Source organism: Gastrolobium bilobum, unplaced genomic scaffold (assembly GCF_033153095.1).
Source record: "Gastrolobium bilobum isolate Gb01-03AN ecotype WA unplaced genomic scaffold, APGP_CSIRO_Gbil_v1 utg52072, whole genome shotgun sequence".
NCBI lineage: Eukaryota > Viridiplantae > Streptophyta > Magnoliopsida > Fabales > Fabaceae > Gastrolobium > Gastrolobium bilobum.
In genome coordinates, this window is record NW_026898084.1 from 1 (window position 1) to 5,562 (window position 5,562).

At 43.6% G+C, this 5,562-nt stretch overlaps 1 non-coding gene across 1 annotated transcript; it reads left to right on the forward strand.

The window, feature by feature from the left end:
- Positions 1-4,790: 4,790 nt before the first annotated feature.
- LOC133312758 (small nucleolar RNA R71) lies at positions 4,791-4,897 on the forward strand. Its single transcript, XR_009751729.1, has one exon. It is a non-coding gene; the product is annotated as a small nucleolar RNA R71 (small nucleolar RNA).
- Positions 4,898-5,562: the final 665 nt, after the last annotated feature.

Here is a 5,562-nt window from a genome sequence, read left to right on the forward strand (position 1 = left end):
GTATGGAAATGTGGAAGAAGTGGTGGTCTGATTTGTGGGATCAAGGAACGTTTAGCTTTTGTTCCTTTGAACTTGGACTTTTTCTGTTTTGAGGGAACACCTTTTCTGGAACCTTTTTTTTCCTCCTTTGGAGGAAGGTTTTCTGGTTTTTCTTGAATTCTTTTGAATGGATGTTCCCCTTTTTCTTTGTTTTTCTTCTGTCCTTTATTTTGTTCATTGTTGAGTACATTCCTTGTTCTTTCCGATTGACCAGATGGTGTATGATGGAGGTGAGGTGAGTGTGTGATTTTGTTTTGATCCTTGACAGCAGAATTCATCTGTCTTCAGCAGTACTTACAACATTAAGGAAAGCTGAGAAGTTTCATTGTGGATACACCTCAGGAACGCTCTCAGAAGTAGGTGTTTGGCATTTTTTCGTTCCTTACCAGTTTGAGTTCACACAGATCAGCTTCTTTCAAAAATCTGAGGATTAAATTCCCTGCACTGTTTCTATTTTCAAGTACTCAGAGAAAGAACAAGCATGATTAGTCAGTGACTTTGTGTTTCATGTATGTTAGTTAATCCAAAAGAATTGGGTAGTCTTAATACTATAACTGAAATGCATGCATATACCAAACAGTTTGATCAAAAAGTCTTTTTCATTGCAAAAAGATTAGTTACAAGGGAATGGAAAGAAAAAGAAATTAAAACAGAACTGAAAATAAACTAATCTAAGATAGATATGAGGGTTTTCTCCTTTTCATTGGGGAGGTCTTTTGTCCCAAGGTTTCCTCTTTGCAGCTTCAGCTTCTTTGCCTTCATCAACTTCCTCCTGGGTTAATGGTCTTCTCCTGAGCAGGTCTTGCAATCTGCGGACTTCATTTACAGGGAGCCATTTTTCAGCATCCTTCAGTAGATCGCTGATGATTGCAACCAGGGAGTTGATGGTGGACCTCATCATGGTTCTGCCAGTGTGAAAATGGATGACTTGTTTTTCAACATCCAGCAGTCTCATTTCCAACTCATAAATTCTCCTCTCCAGGTACGTTCCAAAGGCCCTGATGGCTTCTTTGGTTTCCCTACGTTCTTCAGCTTGTTTGGAGACGAGCCTGTTGAGTAAGAGCTCTGCTGTGTGGTTGCACAGAGAGTTGGAAAGGATTAGGGAGTTAGCTGCTTTAGCAATTTCTCCTTGGACTACTTGGAGTGTTGATTCATAGGATGCAGCACTGGCTTCCTTAATGGCTGCTTTTATGGTGCTGAGCTGTTGTTCTATCTCCTCTTTCTGCTGTTGTTAGAAGGTGTTGAAAGTAGATGAGAGTTGTGCCAGCCCGTCCCTTAGAGCTTTCAGCTCTTCATTAGTGCTTGTCATATCAGGTTGGGGAACAGACTTCTTGGCTGGCAACCGTTTTTCTAATTTCTCCCCCAACATTTCAAAGATCTCAGTAATCCCAATTTGGGATCTTTTCCTGGCTGAGATGGGGATTACTGTTGTGAGGGAGGAGGGTGGTTGCCTCTTCTGCTGGATGTTGCCAGTAGCAGAAGGTATGACAGGTGTTGGGTTGGGCTCATCCACTGGTGGTCTGGATGAGGAGGGCATGGCTTCAGCTTGTTCCTCCATCAGTGGAGGAATTGCCATCCCTTCTTCTTCTGCCAAGGCTATGGCAAGAGCTTCATCCCCAGAAGTATCGGGAGGGATGATAGGGTATGACAAAGGACCTCCTATATTGATCTGCCTGGGGCCTGTTGTCTTTGCTTTCTTCTTAGGGGTTCTATGAGAATCCCCTTTCCTTTGTCATTTTTCTTCTATGGCTGAGCCTCTTGCTCAGCCACTGATGTCTCTGCAGCAGATGCTGCTTTTTTTCTGTTCTTTCCTCTCCTTGTTGCTGCCTAGGAGAGGGTTGTGGGGTGATTTGTCTTGGTGGAGAGTGAACAGGTGGTGGGGACGGAATGTCAGAAAATGTAGAGTCTGAGCTGCTTGGGGACGTCTCCTTGGCAGCTGGTTTGGTTGCTGACATTCTGCCAGCCTTCAGCCTTTTTACCAAAGGCTCATTGTCTTCACTCTCCTCCTCCTTGTCAGAGAGGGTGATAGGTTTTGCAGAGGATGCTCCCTCTGTCCTGTTGCTGCTAAGGACCCTCTTTAGCCTCTGACTCGAACGTTCCCCCTTTCTTGGGGGAGCTTTGGCAGGAGATTTCTTCTTGCCCTATTTGCCATCAGTAGAAACAGGGGCATCCTTCTTTACCTTGGTGGGAGGAGGGACAGTTCTCCTTGCTGGAACGTGGGCAGAAGGGGAAGATTTTGAAGGAGTCATCTTGGTGGCCTTCTTCTGTGAGACCACAGGGGTTTCCTCTTCATCATCACCGGTGGGGGAGCGTCTGAGATTGGCATGAATAGGTTGGGTGGTGTCAATGTAGGTGCTTTTAAGACCGTTCAAGGTATTAGCATCAAGGATAGATGCCTCCTGTTTGATGTCATCTGGGTGTTCCTCTACACCAGCTTTCAGACTGAGCTTGGTGATGAGGCAGGGGAGGCAGACTGTGGTCTTCCTCATGTCCTTCTTCAGGCTGTTATAGATTAAGGTTACTGCATCAAAAGGAATGTGCTTAATGATGCAGTAGATTTGAACTTGCAGCCCCCAACTAGCAGAGGCTTCATGAGTGGTGGGAGTGATGTTGGAATTTGCAAAAAGTGCTTAGAATCTGGCTATGTCCCTCATGCTACCCTTGCACAGGGACCCTTTATAGTAGTTAGGATTGTCCAAAGCTACTGTTAGCTTCAGATCCTTATGAAATGTGTACTCCTCCCTACTGTCCAAGTACTCCTTGTACGGACAGTTAGTAACGGTGGGGAGGTGGAGTACTTCTTGGACATCAGCAAGGGAAAATGACACTTGTTTTCCCCTTACTGTGACCACGTCAGGGGAATCTTTCTTCAGCCTCCTCGTTTGGTATAGGAATTCTCCTACTAGGGAGACATTCACTTTACGGTCATCAGTGGCAAAACGCCGCCACTGAAGCTTGATTAAGGACTGCTTCACAAATGAGGGCAGAACAAATTTTTCCTGCTGCAAGGAGATGTTCCTCTCTGGGTATAGATGGATGATAGGCTCGGTGAGTTCTGGTTCTTCGCCATGGTTGGCCACAGGAGTCACCTTGATTGAAAGTTTAGTCATTTTTAGCAGAAAGGAGGTTAGGGCACAATGCAGAGGAAGAAAGGGTTCTGAGTTGAATGGAAATAGTAAAACTCAAAGGAAGCAGTGGCTGAGTTTAAATAGACAATGGAGGAGTAAACGAAAAGTTTCTGGGACGTGGAGGTTAAGGAGAGGAGGTTGAAGAGGTAGTGAATGGGGACGTTATAGAACGAGTGGTCAGCAGTAGGTGACCAGTTACTGATGGGATGAGTGTGAGAAGATGGAACGGTTTAGGTCAGGACGTGAGAGAGAGGGAAAAGGAAAGGGTGCAGTTGTCTTAATGATTGAGGAGACAGTTGCTTTTGCTGAGCACGTTTCCAAGATTTGCAATGAATGCAAATTAGATATGGCTGCGTATCTTTTTAAGTGACTCAGCAGGGACAGGTGTCCCAGTCACTCTTGCCACCTAACCCAGGGAACGTTTCCTTTGTATTTTCCTAACTAATAAATAAATAATTAATCTGACATAAATAACAAGTTAACATACAACAGTGACTACTAAATAAGGAAAAGGGAACGTACTAACCTATCACGTATTATTTAATAAATCTAAATGAACATGTAACAAAAAATATAATTATATATATATATATTTTTATATTGGGATTGTGTGGTCAGGGACCACCCCAAAACTACGTTCCTGGAACGGAACGTACTTTATTTGGACTTTTTGGAGAGGAACATCAGACGTTCCCTCCTTTTTGGGAGCTATGTGGTTATGGATAACCACTCCAAAACTTTGCTCTTTGTCAGAGAGCAAATGTATCTACTGGGTTGCCTCCCAGTCAGCGCTTAGTTTAATGTCTTTAGCTAGACATGGTACTTACCTCTCAAGGGGTTTCAGAAATGGTTGAGGGGACCTCAGTGTCCCCTGGTAGTGATCCTGGTGTTCTGGTTTGAAGATTGGCAGCAATCTGCCCCAGATGAGACTCAATGTTCCTGACCACTGCATCATTCCTGGTGAAATATTCCTTGACATAATTTTCCAGAGTGTTGATGCGTTGGTCATCTTTGTGGAACGGAACATAGTTGTTTCTTCTTTGTTCAAACGTTCCACTACTGCTACCTTGCTGACACTGCTGCTGATTGTTGTTGAATGGTCTCTGGTTAATGGGTGGCCTCCATTGGGTGTTGTGGTTCTGATCCTTAATGATAGTTCCTTCAGGTCTTGAATGTGTATTTCGTCCTGCTTGTTGATTGTCTCTGGTGAAGTACCTATTGCCAAAATTTTCTGCATAACACACCAATGCAGTGGATGGGCAGTCTGTTGAGTCATGAAGGTAACCACAGGCTGAGCATGGTTCTGTTTCAGTTGCTGTGAGTTGTAAGACTTCCATCCTTGGTACTGCTTGGTCAGCTCTCAGGTTCTTCACTTCATTCATGAGAGATGCCAGCTGGGCTTCCATGGCTATTTGTTTATCCAGTTCTAGCATGCCTGGCTTCCTCACTGGGCTCACTCTGTCTATTGGCCATTGGAGACATCTTTCAGCAGTCCCTTCTATGATTTCGTACCTTGGTTCAAGTGTTCCTGTAAAGAAATATCCTCCTGCAGCAAAATCTAAGTGAGATTGAGAAGTATGGTCAAGTCCCTTATAGAAAGATTGTAACACTCCCCAACACTCTACCCTATGGTTTGGACATTTTCTTATGATGTCCTTGTATCTCTCCCATGCTTCATAGAGATTTTCTCCATAAAACATTCTGAAGTTAGAGATTTCAGCTCTAACATCATCTTGTCGAGACATTGGGAGAAACCTCTCTATGAACTTGTTAGAGAGTTCTTCCCATATGTGGATTGATCCAGGGGTGAGAGTTTTCATCCATGTTTTAGCTTTTAAGCCCAAGGAGTGAGGGAACAACCTCATTCTCATGCTCTCCTCTGTTACACCCTCAGCTTTAAAATTATCACAAATATCTTGGAATGTTGTGAGGTGTGTGTAAGGATCTTCTGCAGGGAGTCCATTGAAGACCCCTGCTTCCCTAATCATGTGGAACATGATAGGTTTTAGTTCAAAATTTGGTGCTACAGGGGGAAGGATTACTCCCCTATCTGGTCTGTTCTTGAAAGGAGCAGCCAACGTTCTGAAGTTCTGTTCAAGGGGAACCTCTTCATTGTTATTATTATGATCAACCATGTTTTCAGGAAATTCTTCCCTGAGCTTCCTTCTTCTCCTATGGAGTGTACGTTCTGGCTCAGAATCAAAGAGAAACTCAGGTACTTCAATAGAGTGGTCAGAGTCTGTTTCAAACTCTTCACTCATAAACCAATAGCACAAGGTATATATATGCACAGCAGATTCAGTGATAAAGAGAAAAAAATATAAAAGTAAAGTCAGATATACAGTATATGTGTTAGAAAACAATGATAAGAACAACAGTTAGTGTTTCTATCCCC